Consider the following 21,603-nt stretch of genomic DNA (forward strand, 5'->3'; position numbering starts at 1 on the left):
AGATCTCATTATGGTCTAAATGAGGACATTACAGAGGCTCAGGGTTCCTTTTTGGGAGCAAGTGTGCAAATGGTAGGCTTGTTTATTTTGACTGGAGGGGATTTTAACATTACTCAAGATCCTTGGATGCATAGGCTTTCAGCAGGGATAGACTGATACCTTCAAGTCTCAAGCTCTGAGGTTGACTATGCAAGCGAGAATGACTGACAGGGTGTATGTTAATGTGTAATTAACATTGCTCCTACACCCCTAGAAAGGCAATAATTACACATTAACACACACCCTAGAGGGCATTATTTCTCTTTGAGAATGGGTAATCTGTAAAATTGTTGTTTTACTTGCTTATTTATTTTTTTAGGTACTATACTATTGTTTTATATATATTTTAATGCAGAATAGTTCCTCCACCTAATGTTTCAAACTTGCTGTAGTATATATTAATAGTGGTGGAGGAAGCATTTTACATCAAACATATATAAAAAATAATAAGCAAGTGACACACAGCAATTTTACATACAGCCCATTCTCTCTCTCATATACACATACACAGTCTCTTCTGCTTTTACACGCGTACATATACAAACAATCTCATCTTCTTTCATGCATGCAATCACTCACATAAGATCGCTCTCACTCTCTCTCGATCTCTCTCTCTCTCACACACAGACTTATATAAACACATACACACACACACACACACACACACACACACACACACACACACACACACACACACACACACACACACACACACACACACACACAAACACACACACACACACTTACACACACAAACACTCTGTAAAATAATGGCTTGCTCACTCTCACTTTCACTGATATGCACACATACACTCACACACAGCCATAAACACACGCATACCATTTTTTGTTGTTGTCTTCTTTTTTATATATTTTACACTCACTAAAGAGCAAAAATCCTGCTTAGCAAGTGCAAAATAATGGCAGCAATTCTGTTTTGTCAGTGCGTGCTCCATGGCGGCTTGATATGCTGCTGTGAAGTAGCGGACATGTTTTTCACTGGGTATTACTTGTACATTAATACCTTGATGGAGAACGTTCATTCTCCAATCAGGGTATTGATGTGCAGTTTACCCATTGTCTAAGAAGGAGTTAAACTGACATGGCGAGTCTTACACCCTCACACAAGAGATTAAACATTTTTTCAAGCAGGATCAGGAGGAGCTAGTCATTTAGATGTGCTTTTGGTCTCCAAGGGCTGGGTGACAGGTCTGTTGTGGGGCTGAATGTCAGCTAGTTTCATTATGAGATCACCATGTGGTGTGTATTGACATGACATTAAGGGGGGAAGTAAAAGCTGTGTTTTGTTAGATGTTTGATTCATTATTTATGTGAAAGATTATCTGAAGGTGAATATTTCCTTTTTGGCATTGATGTAGAGGTGGGGAAGGTGGCATGGGAGATAAATAGCTTTTGTTTAAATCAGTTCTTAAGGATTTATACAGGAACCTGCAAAAATCCTATACCCAGGCTAGGAAGATGATACATCAGAGACTTCATAAGCTACTAAGGGGTCTTACTCAACATGGGGCTGAGATTAAGAGCTTCATGCTCTATAGAATTAAATAGCTAGGCTACCTGAAGCAGAGTTGAACTGTTTGCTTAAAATGTACCAGTCTACTGGTTGTCAGAAGAAAAGGTATGCAGTTCTAAATTAAAGTCCTTAAAACTCAGAGTAGAAAGGTAGAGTTACAGTTAATTCAGGACAGATGGAAGATGTATAAATCCTATTTCTGGGCATCTAAAGTAACATAGCCAAAGGTGCAGGTGAGGAGATGCTCACAGAGGAGGAATGATTTAACAGTAGTGGGGATATATGACCTAGATGGGACAGTTACTGCTGACAGCCAAAAGATTCTGGATTTTTTATAGGGATTATGGACAAATGGATAAACAAACTCAACTAGTGTCATATGAGTGATGTAAGTTTTTATAGAAGATTACTATTAAACAATTCACTTCTGAGCATAGAAGCATGTTAAGGGTGGAGGTCTTGCTATCTGAAATTAAGGGGGTCATTAATGACTTAGTAAGAGGTAAGGTTCATGGATTGGATGGTTTCTCAACCAGATTTCTGGAAGACATTTAGGAAAAAGTTAACAGAATCTGAACATTTTTTCAGTATGTAGAGAAAAGAGAGGCTTCCCTGACGAATCTACTGCAGTTAATGTTCTATTTCTTTCCAGTAAGGACAAGGATACTTATTTCCCTTATTATTATCACCCAATCTCTCTACTGCTGTTAGAAATAAACATTTGTGCTAAGGTTTTTGCTAGGTACCTAGATAAAATTCTGCCAGATTGCATCTAGTATTGTCATCACGAGTTTATTAGGCAAAGAGCCAGGTGTCCTGATTTAGTGAAACCTTGGCTAAATTTACAATGAGCAGTGCAGCAAGTTCACTGGGTAATGGAAGCATTATTGGGTTTCCAAAACTTTGATCAACTGGCATGGCAATTTATGTAAGCCACAAAGGATGTTGTGGGTTGCCCACCATGTTTTGTCCCTAAATGAAAGCTACTTTATGAGTGAGCATCTGCCAGGGTATTCTCCAATGGACTTCTCTCCTCTCCCATATTTCTTACTAGGGGTACAAGACAGAGATGTCAACCTCCTCATTGTTATTTGTCTTGGCAATGCATGTTTTGGAGAATTAACTGTTGTATTAACACACAGGTGCCACTGCAAATCTTCTGGCTTCAGTCCCCATCCTTGCCTAGCGGTTTGAGGATGATTCTGTGGTGTGGCCCACTTCACATAGATTGACCCTAGTTAGAATTCTGGAAACCTTTACATAATTTGCTAAAGTCTTTAGCTTTACATGGAAAATTTCCAAACAAAGCTGTTCTCATTGACAAAGCAGGTGATAGATACCATTAATGATTAGTATCACATCCCCTCTAAAGTGGTATTTAGTGTGAAACATCTGGCGATATGGTTTGACCTGCACACTGAAAGTACTCATAGGTTGAATGCTAAGCCACTGACTTGATGGCTACTGGATAATCATAAGGCTTGGTGTTGTTTAAATCTGTCTTTTCTAAGAAGGGTCCATATATATATATAAAATGCTATCTATCACAAAAAGTTTATATGTTATTAGGCAATTACTCCAGTTGGTATTCTCTACATATCAAAGAATGACAGAGAGGCATTTGGACTTAATTTGGCAGGGTGAGACACCTGGGATACCATAGAGGAAGCTTTTTACCTCAATGAAGTCTGTCAGCCTGAATATTCCCAATTTAGAAAGGTATCCTATTTTGACAGTGTCTTGGCAATATGTCAGAGCCTGAAGGCAGTCCAAGCCCAACTAGTTTCACAGTGAAAATTTGGGGTCTCATATTCCAGTCAAAAAAAGTCCTCCTCCTACAGGGTTTGGGAGTTTGGAAGATTGGTTGAAGAGAATATTTCTCTGTGGAAATAAGTACACATGAAGGACATGTACATTTTACAAATTTATTGACTATGGACTAACTCTGGCATGGCCATAAAAAGAAAAGTGGTCATTTTGCAGACTTGTATGAGATGTGATATATATCATCTGTTGGATTTTGCTCTTTAATGTAGTTCTTAAAAAAATATGGTGTCCTTGGCAGGGATTCCTTTGTGCCAAGTGTGCCAGCTTGAGGATTTCTTCTCTAAATTGCACATATACATATCAGTGAATTCATGGCAGGCAGGGGTAAGCAGATCACCTGACAATAGATGGGGACCTCAGCAGCAAAAGGTAAGGTAGGACTAAAAATATTTTATAAGTATATTGGTAAAAAGAACCAGGCAATTGAGGTACACCTGTTTGATTAATGGCAAGAACTGCTACATTGTGTGCTGACTGATAGTAATTGTAGGCAATCCTTACATGTTATATGCTTCCTAGGTCTACTGCCAGGATTAGGTTTATACATTTTAAATTATTATATCAATGGAAATTCTCTCCTAAGTTTTACAAAGACAATTTGGTCAGAGGCAATGGGAGTTGTTGGAGTTTTTCTGTTAATGATGTAGATTATTTACATTTTGTATGGTTATCTGACAGGGTTGGGGGGATGTGGGTTAAAGTTATAGATGTTATCAGATGAGCCTTGAGGACTCCCCCTTCCCCATTCCTTAGATATCCACTTTTGTCTTTTGGCAATCCCAGCATCTGATTATGTTTTGTCGGTGATGGCAGAAGGGTAGGTGAAAACAGTAGTAGTATCTTCACTAAATGTGGTATTCAGGTATTGGAAAACTCTTCCTGTGGACTGGAATTCTCCTTTCTTGAAGCGTTTTCAAAGTTTAGAAAGTTGATAATATGACAAATTTTGTGACAAATGGAATAAGTATTCTTCTACTTTTTTGTCTGCTTTGTCAAATCTTTGAATAATTGGCTTTATTACATGATATTAAAGTTACTTTGCAAATGGGCAATTTAATTGTATTAGTTTTTCTTTCTTTTTTTGTAGTTTTTTTTTTATTTTTCTCTTGTTGAGTAATCACTTGTTTCTAGTTTGCATTGAAATATTTGTTCTTTAAAAAAAGCAATTTTGAATAAACAGAGAGAAGGCCAATTAAGGAAAGCAATATCTTCTTCATACTGACAATCATTATAGATTTCCCCATCCATGGATATACCCTCTATAATTAATATATATCATGAAACACATCATTTTATCTTAAATATCAAACTCAGTCATCCTTTTGAAACATTACCAGCAGAAACTATGATGCAATAAATGGTATAATTATGAAAACAGATTAGGTTACAGTCCTTAATGACCCAAATTTATCTTCTCAAGATAACATCTGTGAGTTTTAAGAAATTATTAACTTCCACAAGAACATGTATGGTTAAGACAAAAATGCACAGGTGTATTCAATAAAAAATAATTATTACTTTCAGAACAAATGTATAGAAACTACATTCTTTTTTATCAAATCGTCCATTCCTCCAAATTTAGCTTGATCTCATAGGCTAACAATAAGAAATGGATTCTTTATTTACATCTGAAAATCGAGAGAAGGAAAAGTGTGAATGTAATATGTTATCAACAAACAATGAAGTGCTCACCTAGCCATGGGACATAGTAAATGATCATGGGTTTAACTGTAAAATAAAGGGTGTTATATGTTTAGCTTTCTGTGAGCCACATTAAAATATTTATATAAGAAATACATATGAGGATTGGTAACAAACCAATTTGTGCAGGGACATCTTCGAGGGGGTTATATAAATAATCTAAGGAATTAGCCATGGGAATTGCATGTAGAATTTCATGAATTGTTTTGGCAGTTAAAATTAAATGCCTCAAAACCCTATGGCCTGAATGAATATATTTCCATTAGTAGTGTGTTAAAACTCAAGTCTGCTAAATTATAAAAATAAGATTCCTTTTCATACTTGTATTACATAGGTTTGTATAATATTTATTTTAGAATTTGGTTCTGTTTATGTGCTACATTTACATTAATAAATGCAATTTAATTTCTGTTACTTTTAATCTTATAACAAGAAGGTACCAGCTTTAGATGTCTTGTTTTTGTTATGTTTTGTGACACGTCTTTTTAAATTCTAATTATTGGTCATATGACTAATCCAAAGTATATAATTGCTAGTGAATGTATTGTCAAATCTGTTCTGATGAAGTCCTGGGCATGGGGCAAAAGCTCTTAACTGATTTTAATAAACCTAGTGCTTTAGATATATTTCCACTGCCTGCATATTGTTTTTGTGGATCCTTGATGGACTGTGTGGACTCTGAACATTATATATTTTTATTTTTGATACAATAGATGTATATTGAGAAAAAACGTGCAAACTTCACAATTAACAAAGGTATATGGCAGTGTGCTATACAGAAAAAGGAGATGGTCCTTTTATAACTATATATCTGATAACTGCTGGTACAAGCAAAATTAGAAAATCCAGGTTCCAACTTAGGACCAGACATCGCATCTGTAATGTATAGCGACAAAATGCAGCAATATTTAGAAAAATTGATTTTTGGACCCATTAGACTGAACAGTATTCTATTTAAAATCATGATTATAGTGACAAAAGGAGCTTACAGACAATGGCACAGGGTCCCAGCTCTCTTATGTATAGAATGACATGTCTTTGTTAAATTGCAATTCTACCTTTTGAATCTTGTGGCACATTTTTTGAAGAGATAATAACAGCATTTGATGAAAGAATGTTAAGACATGCTACTTTTCTTGATCTTGTGATATACAGAAGGGTTTCTTATTGGGGACACTTCTTTCTGGACTATTCTTCTTTGATATTCAAGTCAGAAGTGTCTTCTGGATAACTAAATATCTGATGATTGCAGACTGGATAATATAATATAATATAATATAATATAATATAATATAATATAATATAATATAATATAATATAATATAATATAACATATTTGCTTCCGTAAAAGATGCTGACATTTTCTACGATTGTGTACAAAAAATATATACTGTATGTGGTGCCTTCATAGTGAACCTTCCTTTAATATCAATAAATACAGTATCATGATGCTTTCCAAAAAGTGATATAAATTCTAATTACAAAATAACTAGCCGGGTCATAGAAAGTGTCACCATCATTAAAATTCCAAAGACAATGGCAGACAACAATTTTTAGTTTGATCAGCATTTATCTATTAAAGTCATAAGAGCATATTCTATACCCCAGGTAAATGTAAAGAGCACATCTACTTATGTCATGAAGACCATTGTACACTATATATCTCTTTGACTTGATCCACTATTGAATGAAATGTTGCAGTTTGCTGCCTTTGATCAAATTGCTTTAAGCTTCTTGAAAAAAGTACAGTGATTTCTTATTAGAAAAATCACAGGGTTGGAAACCTTAACTGTTTAAAAAGGCATCCAGTATTGTTGCTGTATTATATTTCTTATAATGTATTGATAGATGCCTGTGCTTGGTTTGTAGGGCAATGTATGGCTTGGTTTTATTAGAAAGCCCATGCTTAGAATGGACAGCTATAGGAGCTAATAATGTAATACTAAAAATAAAAATCAATAATAGAAACAAATGTGCCAGATATACTATACAAACCCTTCAAGACATTGAAGTAACCTTACTCATACAATCAGAAGTGAAAATAATTTATACACACATGTATGCATGCACCCACATGCCTGTGCATGCATGCGAGCGCGTGCACACACACACACACACACACACACACACACACACACACACACACACACACACACACACACACACACACACACACTCAAACATGCACATGAAGGCAAAAATATCAATGCTGGTGTATGGCTGTTAAAGTTCAAGAATGCTAATGTGCCATACGATTGACAGTTGAATCTATGAATATATTTAATAGTCATAATGCATGCAGTTTTTTGTTCCTAGGTTATTTACTTTTTTCTTCCTGACTTCCATTTACAATTTCAAGTTACTGTGTTTGAAGCAGATGAAATTGCATTCATACTGAAGATAGCATTGTGACACATTAGAAGTATATCACATAGAGCATTTCTGGAGCCAGAGTAATCTTCATTATTAACACTGATTCTGTCTTCATGGTTGTTATACTTTTACATTATGTTACATTATTTGTTTTGCAAAAACAGCCAAAGTACACAAACTAACAATATAGGCATGCCAACACTTTTGCTAATTGTCTTAAATGAATTATCATAGCGATTATCAGATGCAGAAAAAGTAAGCTGCCATAGCTCAGATGGGGCTTGGAGACAATTTTTTTCTTTCCTTTTTTTTTTCTTTAGTAGCATGTACTTCCAAGGTTTCAGCAACAGAAAGTGTCACTTTATTTTTTAAGCTGTCCAGAAACAGAAACTAATATGCTACAATATGTTTGTGTAATCTCACATTCAAAACCATAACAGCAGACAAACATTTTCCATTTTATTCCATCTCGTATTTCTGATTTGGTAGTGAAAACCTGTATACAACTGTTTCACTAAAAGAGTTTGGTGATTGAAATTGGCTTGCACGATGCTATCTTTCATTCCAGAGAATGTGATTTTCTGTGTAGGTCACTGTGGTTGGGGACTGCATTTTCTCCACTGTACACAGACCTTAGAGTTAAAAATAATTAAGTATAGCGGTCAAGGAGAAACTATCTCACGTGTGACATGTGTGGAGATTTGCCCCTAAAGAAATCAATGTTTTGTTGCATTTCTTTCAGTCTGCTGATCATAAAGTGTAGATGCTGCAAATGTTAGAAAACTGGGTGCCGTCACATTATTTTTTGAGCAAGTCATATATGTCATTCTTTTCGATAGATAGCGTTTACTATCTTATCGTGTACTAACTGTTCATTAAGTAGTAATGGACAGCCATAACAGAATTAGTCAAAATGATTGTACAATGCATGTGACTAAACTACCTTCTACCCTTCCTGAACAACCCATCATGATTAATAATTTAAACCATGACTAGCAATGCTTCTTCCCGACTCTACATATTGCAATATTATCAAAGGAAATTGTGAAACTATAATATGAGTACTAACATACTTTTATGAAATGTTTATAATTTATTGTCTTTAGAATTGAAACATGAAAAGCTCTTGGAAGCATAACACAAATAAAATGTGTTCCCCCATCTGTTTTTGGTAGTGTAAAAGACACACATTAAATAATAAGTTGTTAACATACCATTATGAATTATGTTGGACTGTCTAGCTTATTTTCGTATTGCCCGTGATGGTTTTTACCAGCTGCTGGCTGAATCATCATCATCATCATCAACCCATCTTTTAACATTTTTCTACATGGCGTCAGGTCATGTTAACTGTTGCCATCTCTATTGATTCAATGCTACACTCCTGCCCTCGTTGACACTCATGCCTGACTGTCGCAGATCTTCTGTTACAAAATCTATATACCTCTTTGCTGGACACCATTGTTTCCTCTTAACTTCTTCCTGTCTGTTCCAAATCTTCTTCACCAGATTGTCTTCTGTTTTTCTGCACATTTACTGAGCAAAAAAGAAAAGAACCGACCATCCACAGCTGATAAAACTGAGAGGTCTTGTGTTTTCATTTGGATATTTTGCACATTTGCCTGAACCACTCTTCTGCTCCTGTGTCCTCATTTCTTTATGTGTCCCACAGTGTGCATCCTACCACTTGTCTCCAGCACTTTATTTCGATCACCTTTAGCTTCCTCATCTGCTCTGCCTTTATGGCCCATTCTTTACCATACAGGAGTAATGGTCGCACCACTGTTTTGTACACCTTACTTTACAGTTTCTTTGACATTTTTCTGTCATATACTACATTTGACACCCTGTAGAGTTGGCTGTAGCCACTCTGATTCTAGCTTTGACATCCTCAGTCAGACTTACCTTCTCCACAACCATCCCACTCAGATACTTGAAGCTGTTAAGCTGTTCCACTATTTTCCTTTCTATCTCAGTTCTCAGTTTCTTCTGATTTCCTCCATTTGCTGCTATTACAACTGTCTTATCCATGCTCAGTTTCATTCCATGTGCCTTCAGTTTTGCATTTCTTTCCCTTATCTTTTGCTGAAGTTCTTGCTCAGAGTCTGCCTGTAATTCCACATTGTCTGCATAGAGCAGCTTTGTTCATATCTCCCCTATTACCTGTTTTCTAATGCAGTCTTTCACCAGTATGAACAGCAGTGGGGTCAGTGCTGAACCCTGATCCCACTGGGAACCCCTCTGTGGGACTTAACACTATTCGTACTTGAGTCATTGGGTCCTTGTATACGGCCTGCACTAATTCTGCCAATGTTTCTGGGACTTCGAACCATAACAGTACTGCTCAAATCAGCTTTCTTGGGATGTTGCCATATGCTTTCTCCAAGTCTAGGAATGTCCAGTTGGTCTCTTTTCTCATCCCTAGCTTCTCCTCCACTATCTGTCTCACTGCAAACATTGGTTCAGTTATGCTGCATCTGATCTGAATCTAAACTGACCATCTTCCATCTTACTTTCTACAACTCTATGTATCCATTTATCAAACACCCTAATAAATAAGAAGAAGAAAATATTTCTTGCAGAATGTAAAGTATACGTTGTTTAAGCAAGTCTCTCATGACATTTCCTCTCCATTTAAGACCAACACAAATATTACAGGCCCAGTCAGCTTGTGACTGATTAAGCATTTGTTACATTAAAATACTGAATCCTGTGTTCTCATTCCTTGATGAGAAGCCTGCATTCTTATTGCATTTGACAAAATAATGTTGTAAGTCAAACATTTGTTCTGAAGAAGAAAGCACTAGTGTATGATCTACATGTTTTTCCATTAGTGCAGCCAAAATAAAGTATTATAATCGGTAATTCTAAGACACATGATATAATTAGTTAATGTTATATCTAGTCACTGATCAGTCAGCCAACCATTCATTCTTTGTTACTAAAATGTATTGCTGTCACCTCTCTCTTTATGCATTTTTTACTTAGAATCATATGCTTGTCTCAATTCCCTAGTATAATGAGAATCATATGATGCCCTTCATTACTCAGGTTAAAACAGAATTGTTTCTATGCCTATATTGTGTGCAGTCATTTGTGCATAGAAAGGAAATCAAAACGTCCAGTAAAAAAGCCAGAAGATAGAATAACATGGTTTTAATATCACTGGTATTATTTATTTAAACTGTGCAGCATTTTATTTGTGCTGATTCAATTTGTTGTACAGATAAGAAACACTAGTTGTGACACACAGCACATTATATATCAAGCTAGGTGCATGGCATGTGATGCATTCTATGTAGGGAAAATCGATAGAAGGTTATGTGACAGGATACAGGAACATCTGTATAGTATACGTATCAAATCCCCCCACAATGCGTTATCAAAGCATGTTATGAACACAGATGACAAGTCAATACACCCAATTCTAGGGGTGGGGATATAAGAAATTTTACAGAAAGGATAGAGGCTAGGTGGATCATTATGCTAAGAGCAGGTCAGAGACCTGGACTAAATGATAGAGTCCCCATCAAACCAACCTTGAAAAACAGAAGGCTGATTGTTAGATAAAGATTTGAAGTTTAGATATGATATTGTATTTGAACATGTTATGCAATGTATTTTTTATACAGTTTTCGTATGAACTGGTATAACTCGATATATAACATTTTGTTAATGTTTGATATACATGCATCCATCTATTTTACAAGTTTTTAAATGTTTTTTATATTTTTAAATATTTTGAATATATTTTTCTTTATATTTATACATATTTGTATATTTATATACTTACATATTTTCATGGACACAGTTTTTATATATATATATATATATATATATATATATATATATATATGTATGTATATTTTGTACATCTATTATATTCAGTTTTATATTAGATGCTGTTTTATGGGTGAATGCTTATACACTGATTTTAAATGGTGCTTCACAGGTTAATTTAATACTATTCTAATCAGTTAAATACATATTCAATTAATGATGTCATAGAGGTTTTAGTTTAAATATTGGTAGCACTTTTGTGAGATGTAAAAGGTCTGAAGAAGCCCATGAGGGTAAAAGTGCTAACCTGGAATTCTAACAAACCTTGGTTTGTACACTACATGCTTGTGTAGGCCATTTGTTTATAGAAACAAGTCTAATTTGTATAGATTACTTTGCTACCCCAGAGTTCCAGCTGCAATTGGTAGAGGTGATACAATACATTGTACCAGACCATGTTATAAATGTAACTATTGTCCATTTGTCTCTGAGGATACCTGTTTTTTACAACCTGTCACAATGAAACAATTTTATTTTAATATTTCAGCTAATTGTGATACACAGCACTTTACATATCTAGCTAGGTGTATGGCATGCGATGCATTCTATGTAGGGAAAACTGATAGAAGGTTATGTGACAGGATACGGGAACATCTGTATAGTATACGTATCAAATCCCCCCATAATGCATTATCAAAGCATGTTATGAACACAGATGACACACACAGCTTTAAATTTCAAGTATTACAAGTCAATACACCCAATTCTAGGGGTGGGGATATAAGAAATTTTACAGAAAGGATAGAGGCTAGGTGGATCATTATGCTAAGGGCAGATCAGAGACCTGGACTAAATGATACAGTCCCCATCAAACCAACCTTGAAAAACAGAAGATAAAGATTTGAAGTTTAGATATGATATTGTATTTGAATATGTTATGCGATGTATTTTTATATAGTTTTCGTATGAACTGGTATAACTTGATATATAACATTTTGTTAATGTTTGATATACATGCATCCATCTATTGTACAAGTTTTTAAATGTTTTTTATATTTTTAAATATTTTGAGTATATTTTTCTTTATATTTATACATATTTGTATTTTTATATACTTACATATTTTCATGGACACAGTTTATATATATATATATATATATATATATATATATATATATATATATACATATGTGTGTGTATATTTTGTACATCTATTATATTTGGGTGTCGGGCTGGCAACTCGGCACCATAAAAAATCTACTGCCATTCATTAGTGGACCGGAGTTCCGCTGTGGCGACCCCTAACCGGGAAAAGACGAAAAGACAAACATTAGATGCTGTTTTATGGGTGAAGACTTATACACTGATTTTAAATGGAGCTTCACAGGTTAAATTAATACTATTCTAATCAATTAAATACATATTCAATTAATGATGTCGTAGAGGTTTTAGTTTAAATGTTGGTAGCACTTTTGTGAGATGTAAAAGGTCTGAAGAAGCCCATGAGGGTGAAAGCACTAACCTGGAATTCTAATAAACCTTGGTTTGTACACTACATGCTTGAACTTCTATTATACTGCAGCTAGATTCTCTGTGTGTGGTCCAGTCGCCGTGGAGTGCTCTGGTGCTGTTTTTATCGTTTACATTTTATAGGAATTATTTTCTTCAATAATATGCCTGTAAAACATATAATTCCTCTTTTAATAAGTGACCATCTCAGTCTGACTAAAAAAAATAAAATAAAAATGTGAATATCCTGTAAAATAACATTTGTAAAAACATGAATGATTTGGTTTAATTTAGAAGGCACAAATATTCATACTAAATATATCACTGTTTAATAACAGTATATTTGCCCTTTCCATGTCAGGTAATGTTAATTAATTCCCAATACTATAATCATCAGTATCAAAATGGGGGGACATTTGTATATTCAACATTCTTAATTTGTATATTCTGACAGGTAGAAGACTGTAATTAATTTTCTTGACTAACATGCAAACTATTAATCACTTTTTAATTGCTGTCTATATTGAATTTTACATAAATAATACCTTAAGTTCACTTTTCTAAAAAGATTAGGTAAGTCATATTTAATGTATCAAGATGTATTGTATTCATCCAGACATACTTCAGCCATTTTAAATTTTCAGTAGCTAGTAGCTTCTAGATTGTAAGTTCATTCTCTTGGAAAGTCTTAATTGCTGCAGTTTTGCTCATTTGAATTTACTGCATCATCCATTTTATAAAGATCATGTTAATAATAAAAAGTATTACATCAGCAAAACTCCCAAACTGCAAAAAAAAAAAAAAAAAAAATACAACAGGGCCAGTTCCCAATATCTGATTTTTTATTTATTTTATTTTTATTTATTTTTTATTTATTTAACATTTGTTGACCGGGAAAGTCCGACTAGGTTTCACAGAGCCTGTTTTCAGCGGAGGCCCGGGGAGAAATGCTCCAGATGCATGTCTTTGGAAATATACAATATCTTATTTTAATATCTGATTATAATAACCATCTTTTTAGCAAGAGATAACAGAGGGTAAAAAATATCAATAGCAAAATAAGGACTTGAACACAGAAATAAGCTTGAAACTAGTAGAAGAAAGTTTCAACAGTACTGAAAGCCTGTAGAAGAATGATTTGAACAGAGAGTTAAAATGAGAAGTGCTGTAATAAGAGAGAGAGAGAGAGAGAGAGAGAGAGCAAACTACTAAAATATCTGCAGAATAAGGACTTAGAGATCAGTGAATTGGCCATCTGAGTTCCGTGGTATCAGAGGATTAGGGGTTGGCAGTGGAGTGGGAAGGTTCAATGGCATGAACATGAAGGGTGGGGTCAGAGAGAAGACGTCAACTTAACATCAGTAAGCAGGATGGGCTGGGAAAATGTATAAGGACAAAGGCAGATGACAGAACATGTGGGCAGAAGTTATTGGAGGAGCAAGGAAAGTAGTGTGGACCAGGTTATGGTACATGAAGGAAGTTTGAAGCAGCCATTAAAGAGAGGAAGACAAAGGGAAAGAAGCCAATTTGGAAGGATTTGGCAGAGAGCAGTAACAAGTGCTGACCAGGTTCAGAGCCCATGGTGGCTGTATAGGACCCAACATCATACAGAATTGAGAAGGGATGTAGGTGAGGAGCACTTAGCCAGATGGAATGACCAGACAATAAAAGTGGACAGAATGGTAGATTGGACTTTTAGGGAAATAACATGCAGGATGGAAAAGTGGTGCAGTTCAGTACAGGAAGAAAGCAATTGGCAAAAAGGGACTGTGTTGTTCCTCTGGATAAGAAATAATGCATATGGAGAGTAGTGATGTGTCAGAAAATGAAGGAAATGATAGCCATCGTGGTGATAGAGAAGAAAGTTTTGGTTATTGGAAACTCAGACACCAAGGGAACTAAGAGTCTTGGTATCTAAATACAGTATTCTCCTTTATCATAACATTTTATAGGAATTAATAAAACAAGCGAACTGAGGGCAAATGCTCTGATAACTACACAAAATAAATATAAACGATAAAAACAGCACCAGAGCACTCCACGGCGATCGGACCACACAGAGAGAATCTAGCTGCAGTATAAATAGAAGTTCAAGCACGTAGTGTACAAACCAAGGTTCTTCAGACCTTTTACATCTCAGAAAAGTGCTACCAATATTTAAACTAAACCCTCTATGACGTCATTAATTGAATATGCATTTAATTGATTAGAATAGTATTAAATTAACCTGTGAAGCTCCATTTAAAATCAGTGTATAAGCATTCACCCATAAAACAGCATCTAATATAAAACTGAATATAATAGATGTACAAAATATACATATATATATATATATATATATATATATATATATATATATATATATATATATATAAAAACTGTGTCCATGAAAATATGTAAGTATATAAATATACAAATATGTATAAATATAAAGAAAAATATATTAAAAATATTTAAAAATATAAAAAAACATTTAACTTATACAATAGATGGATGCATGTATATAAAACATTAACAAAATGTTATATATCAAGTTATACCAGTTCATACGAAAACTGTATAAAAAATACATTGCATAACATGTTCAAATACAATATCATATCTAAACTTCAAATCTTTATCTAACAATCAGCCTTCTGTTTTTCAAGGTTGGTTTGATGGGGACTCTATCATTTAGTCCAGGACTCTGATCTGCCCTTAGCATAATGATCCACCTAGCCTCTATTCTTTCTGTAAAATTTTGTATATCCCCACCCCTAGAATTGGGTGTATTGACTTGTAATACTTGAAATTTAAAGCTGTGTGTGTCATCTGTGTTCATAACATGCTTTGATAACGCATTATGGAGGGATTTGATACGTATACTATACAGATGTTCCTGTATCCTGTCACATAACCTTCTATCGGCTTTCCCTACATAGAATGCATCACATGCCATGCACCTAGCTAGATATATAATGTGCTGTGTGTCATAATTAGCTGAAATATTAAAATAAAATTGTTTCATTGTGACAGGTTGTAAAAAACAGGTATCCTCGGAGACAAATGGACAATAGTTACATTTATCACATGGTCTTCTGTAATTCATCTTCAGATCCTGTCCATAGAAAAACAACTCAGAAAAGTTGTGGACAGTTTCAGTTATATTTTCAGGGATACAAAACAGTTTTACTGGACCTTTATAGCAAAATAAATATATTACAAACTGACACATACTTTAAACTAGTGACTCTTGATGTACAATCATTATTCACAGTTATACCTAATCAATATGGATTAGAGAGTTGTATCAGTCCGTTACTTCAAAATCTGAGGTTAATACAGGAATAGAAATGACACAAAACACCAAGGCTCAAACTTAACTTATTAATTTATTAAGCAAAACTTTTCTTAAAGTACAGTAAGGCTAAAACTAAATAAACAAAAACTAATAAATCATGTACTTACAAGCATATGCATAAACAAAATCATCTTTGCCACTGATAGGGAAACTTCAAATCCTATCCAGTGCAGCTATCTGTTCAGTCAAGGCAAGGCCGACACTGGCGAAATGTCTCTAAGCTCAGTTCAGGCTGGTGCTGTGATCAAATCCGGATGCTGATGATGATTTTCATCTTAGCCTTTGAGCTTTTATAGTTTTTTTGAGTTGACAGAATATTGTAGAAAGATCTGACATTACAGGCTCATCATGAGCTGATGGAATATTTTAGAAAATTACAGATCATTTCCTAAGTTGTAAACAACAAGTCTAGTAATGTCTGGTCTTGTGCCCTACTTCCTTTTTAGGAACAGTTAGCTCACAACCTTGTGATATAGTTCCTCTTTGAAATCCCCACATTCTGGTAAACATCTTTTAAGCTGATAAACAACTTATAGCTTAAAAGTTCAATGATACCAGTAATCAGTGAGCAAGGCCTGCTCTTAAGCATATTGTATTAGCAGCATATAGTGAGGTAGTAGCATATCAAGAACTAGCAATAATCAATCTAGCAATAATTAAACATACACAGTGATACGTGGCTCGAGGCATAGCAAAAACTGGTAGGCTGTGTGGATCCGTCACAGGCCACCCCTTGCATCGAGCAACGAATGCTGTGTATCCCTTATAATGGTTAAAACTGACAACATCAGTTTGTACCTTCTCATTACCTTACAATAAATACAGCATGATATTATGCAAAATAACACAGAGATTATTGTGGTCAAAAGTAAAGGATGCAATAACAAATTAAACCACACTGAAGCCTTAGATGACCACATAAAAACATCATACCAATGCGAAACAGTTATATCCTGTATTTCATTTGCAATTTTAGAATGGTACCTTTATCCTTAATCATTTTAATCACTGTTTGATGCGCATCATTTAGTGTTTTATTTAACAGTTGCAACACTGTTTGTCCTTCCTGCTTAATCTGTTGAAAGTTCGCGTGGACTAGAGATGGCCACTTAAAAGTATGTAATGGTTCTATGCTAGCATTAAATGTGACGTCCATCCATCTAGTCAGTCTAATCAATTCTCCAGTACAAAAATCAATAATTGCATGGATATTACTTTTACAGTATGCTCCACTAGTTGTGATCATTCCATCACTCCAGGCTAATTTACAGGAGGATATCACACAAACAGTGGTATCATTTAGCTGGTAGATGTCTGTACCATTTACTACATACCTGTGCCAGGTACATTCCCCAGTTCCATTATGCAAGCATGGGTGAGGCTTCCTCTTCACTATCATGCATACCCACCCCTGGGGCCAGGTTTCACAACTTGTCACATCAACGGGTACATCATTATAATCAATTAAAGTGGATTCAATTTGAGGTACCCACCAATTATTTCCAAATTGCAAGGGCAATGTAACAAATGGACAGACCTGCTTTGTTCCTTTTTTACTAGCAAGATAGTCAAAAATCAGTATACAAGACTTATTTTCACATGTAAAATCTATTGGCTTTAACCACTGATACAGTTGCAGTTCCTTTTGCCAATGGGCTGCCTTTTTAGCCCCCCAAGTTTGAGTGAATTGCAAATATTGCTGGTTGGCAGCCAACTGAGATAAAATACAAAAAGTCTGATTTACTTCTGCTGTGAGGTTATCTAAAATCTGTTCCGTATATGTATTTGTATGTTCAATCCACCTCCACAAGACAGTTTGAGTTAAAATACTGTCTACAGTTCTTTGTCCCAACTCAGGATCATGGTCTGCTAGTAGCTTAAAGGCCATATTTAGGTCAGTGCCCAAACGGCTCAACTTGCTACGTAGGGTATCTATATCTACACTGTTTAGGAATCCAGTCCCTGTTCCGACTGCACCTAGTGCAGTACCAAGAATACCTGTTACATCGCGTTTATTTCTTTTATATTTGTAATGTTTGTATTTGATATGCAAAGAATTAACTGGCCATAATTGTGCAATTTTACAATGTGGATACCTGGTAGTAATATCCACTGCTGACATGTTAACTATCATTTTAATACGTTGTATAATTCTAGCGCTACTTACAGTTTTACATCCTCTGGTATATCTTACCACATGTCCCAAACCATTAAATACAGTCGAACTATTGTCCATGGCATATATCTCCAAGTCCGGAGATAGGGTTTCCAGTGTCATTTTCCTTTGAAATTCAGCTATGCAGGAGGAATCTAATGGAGACTTAGCTAAAGAAAATCCCGACTCGTTTAACCTTTGGTACAGACCTCCAAAAGGGTTGGAAACACATTTTTTAGGATGTCTATCACAGTTCAGTCTACATACAGTTGTAATGTTTTCCGTCTGAGTGATGCTCCAAGTTAAGGCAGGCTTCGGTGTCACTGCATATAAATGGTCTCCCAATTTCCAATAAAAGTCACAGTCAGCTGTCAAATTTGCAACATTTTCCCCTTCGAACAGAGGGACAGGATCAAGACAGTTATATGGCCCCTCTAAGTGTTGTCGTCGGAAAAGGTTGGCTCCTTCCCAAACAGTGGCAATAATCTATGGAGAGGAAAGTACAATGGTTGTTTAGCAGAATCAAGTAATACTAAAACAGTATCACCAGGTCCATCACAAATTACTGTCCCATGTTCATTTGGCTGATTGGGTGTGGTCACTATAACTTTCATTCCCAGCCATTTGCTTGGTTTAGTATCACAGTCTTGTAGTAGAATAACAGCATCTTGATGCATACAAATTTCTACTAAAGGTTGTCCTTTCTGAATCATTTGTGTCTTGTTATCTAAATTGATAGCCTTCACTATCACTTCTCGTTCTGGCTCCCATAATGTAAAAACCTCCCAACTTTCACCTAATAGCCCTTTTTGCCCCCAGTGCCAATTTTTTGGGAGAAAGAGTTTCCAGCCTATCTCAACTAATGCCATATTTTGTGCTGGCACCCTTTGTTCAGTCAATGCACATAGCCAGAATCGAGTTTGATCAGTTTTTGTCAGAAGAGGGTATATGGCATTCGGATTCAGCTTTTCTATTTTCAAAACACAGCAGTTAGATCAAATGTCACTCATATGCATTTGCAAGGGAGTTCCTTGATGCTTTCGGGGTCTGTTATTCAGCTGACTCACAGCTAATTCTAGTACCTTTGCCCAGCCTCGCAATGTTCCATCATTCGTATTCTTTCGAATTTGTTCTTTAAGGAGCCCATTATACCTCTCAATTAAACCAGCAGCTTGGGGATGATATGGGATATGCAGTACCCATCGAACTCCATTTTCCTTTGCCCACTCTTGGACCTCTGCTCGGTAAAGTGGCTGCCTTGGTCACTTTGGATTTCAGCGGGAATCCCATATGTCACACATAATTTATTCAATCCTTTTAACACTGCTTGCTGGTTTGCCTTTTTGCATGGGGATACCATTAGTAATCCTGAATAAGTGTCTACCATCGTTAGGCAGTATTGCTGGTTTTGATCCAGTGGTAAAGGACCAATAAAGTCTATTTGCCAGATTTGTGCTGGGCGGCTGCCTCTGTGAATGTGCCCGCATGCTTCTGCTTGCAGTTGCTTCTGTTTATTTCTTTGACAAATTTCACACTGTTTTATAACATCCGTAGTTATTTCCTTATTTAACTGCATACCATGCCTCCGGGCCCATTCTATCATCGCATCTCTTCCCAAATGTCCACTCCGATCATGGGCCCATCTTGCCATACTGGCACTTTCGACTTTCTCTTCATTAACACGCATTACGCGCCATCTTATCTACCTGCTGGTTATGCCTCCTTTCATTTGTTACAAGTGATGCATGGGCATCTACATGTCCAACACTGATTTTACATTGTTGAGCTTTTTCCCAAATCCGTTGCCAATCTTCTGAACCTCCCCACAGAGGTCTGCCATGGATCTTCCAATCCTGTTGCTGCCAGGCAGGTAACCAGGTCGTCAGTCCTTTATAAACTGCCCAGCTGTCAGTATAGATGTATGCTTCGTCCTCCGGTGATAAACTATCGATGACCAGGGCAACAGCTCGTAATTCTGCCTGATTATTTGAACCGGCAGTACCTTCATCAAATAACACAGTTTCTGTTCGTGGGCAATAAGCCACTGCAGTCCAGGTCCTACCATTTGATCCAATTTTGTCAGAACCATCAGTAAACCATGCAAATTTTTGTTTTTCTGCATCTAAATTATCAAATGGTAATGCTTTAGTTATTGGAGACTGTGGGAGCTTATATCGCTGTTGTTCTATCGCATCAGCGTCATCCAGAATTACCAGTCCAGCCAATTGTTGTTGTACCTGAGACACTCCAGGCACGATGTTGGCCCTTTCCTGTAAATACCACTTCCACTTTTATGCGGTTGAAGATTGTGCTATCAAGGTTTTCATTAAGGTATTGTCTCGTAACCACCCCTGGATTGGGTAGTCTATTTTAACTGTCACTGTTTGTTGTTTAGTTATTCCTTCCACATGAATCAATGCTGTGTACACCGCCAGTACATGCTGCTCAAGGGGGCTATATCTCACCTGCGCTCCAGTCAGGGATTTGGACCAAAATCCCAAGGGTCTCTTTTCCCCAGTGTCATCCTTCTGCCACAGCCCCAAGACATAACATTATTGGCAACTGTTACTTCAAGGACAAAGGTTGTTGTGGATCAGCGGGCCCAGCCCCACGCTCTGTTGTAGAGCCTTTTTTGCTTCTTCAAAAGCCGTTTGTTGCTTGGGACCCCATTGAAAATCACATTTTTTTCTAGTTACATAGTGAATGGGTCGCAAGATCAGTCCAAGATGAGGTACAAATGCTCTCCAAAAGCCCATTGCTTCCAAAAAGGCCTGTGCCTGCTGTTTCGTTTTTGGGACTGCAATTTTTTGGATACTTTTTAGTGCTGCTGCAGGAATTTTTCTTTTTGCTTCGTTTCAAATCATACCAAGGAATTTTACTGACGTTCCTTGTTGTGTTTTATTCTCATTTATAGCCCACCCTCTGTTCTGAAGGTGCTGCACTACAGTCTTTAATGCGGTCTCCACCTCAGATTTTTCTCCAGTAATCATTATGTCATCAATGTAATGAAAAATAGTCACTTTGTCTAGCTGTAACTTGGCTAGGTCTCTAGCCACTAGTCCATGACACAGGGTAGGGCTGTGCAGATATCCTTGAGGTAACACTTGGAAGGTATACTGCCTCCCCTCCCAGGTAAAAGCAAACTGGGCTCTGCTTTCTTCTGCTATCGGAATGGAGAAGAAGGCATTTGCCAAGTCCAAAACTGCATGATATGGTCCAGCAGAGGAAGACAATCTTTCCACGATCGTAACAATGTCTGGAACAGCTGCCGCTAAGGGTGGGGCCACCTTGTTCAGACCTCGATAATCTACAGTCATTCGCCATGATCCATCAGGTTTCCTTACT

This window comes from Protopterus annectens, chromosome 3.part0 (assembly GCF_019279795.1).
Source record: "Protopterus annectens isolate FY-2018-M chromosome 3.part0, PAN1.0, whole genome shotgun sequence".
Classification (NCBI taxonomy): domain Eukaryota; kingdom Metazoa; phylum Chordata; order Ceratodontiformes; family Protopteridae; genus Protopterus; species Protopterus annectens.